Raw genomic sequence first — 515 nt, forward strand, 5'->3', positions numbered from 1 at the left:
CTTCCTCCTGAAGAGCAAACGGCCGTCGTGGGCCGCGGTGGCACTTGGCCGTCGCTCGTCTCGGCCGCGCGAGCAGCGTTGCTCCCGTCAGGCGGCCTCTTCCCCGCCGGCCGTAACGAGCCACGAGCTGCAGAGGAAGCGGTGAAATTTGTTTTCTCATAACATTACAGAAATTACTGATAGTCATTCCCGGGAGTGAATTGAGGAAGAACTATTTACTGCAATTATGACCTCTTTCGATTAGTTGTTTAACAAAATGACTTCACTGGAACAGTCAGTGCCATTAGCTCCTGACACAACCGTTTATATTCTGCGGCCGTAGCCCATCCATACCTCTTTCGCGAAAGTTTTCGTCATTCTGCACGAGCCTTGAAGGACATATCGGCTTCCCGGCTTCATGAATGTAACCTGTCACCTACGCAGGAACTGCGCATGCGTACGGGAAAAGCAGCCACCAACTCGAAGCTAAACACTGATTTAATGACAGAAGTTTAGTGTTTCTACACGCATGCATG

General features: G+C 50.9%; 1 protein-coding gene across 4 annotated transcripts in view; it reads left to right on the forward strand.

Annotated features, from left to right (window-relative positions):
• LOC119581830 (caveolin-1-like) overlaps nucleotides 1-515 on the forward strand; it is a 30,182-nt gene that overhangs the window by 17,047 nt on the left and 12,620 nt on the right. The gene's annotated exons all lie outside the window — the stretch shown is intronic.

This window comes from Penaeus monodon, chromosome 15 (assembly GCF_015228065.2).
Source record: "Penaeus monodon isolate SGIC_2016 chromosome 15, NSTDA_Pmon_1, whole genome shotgun sequence".
Classification (NCBI taxonomy): Eukaryota; Metazoa; Arthropoda; class Malacostraca; order Decapoda; family Penaeidae; genus Penaeus; species Penaeus monodon.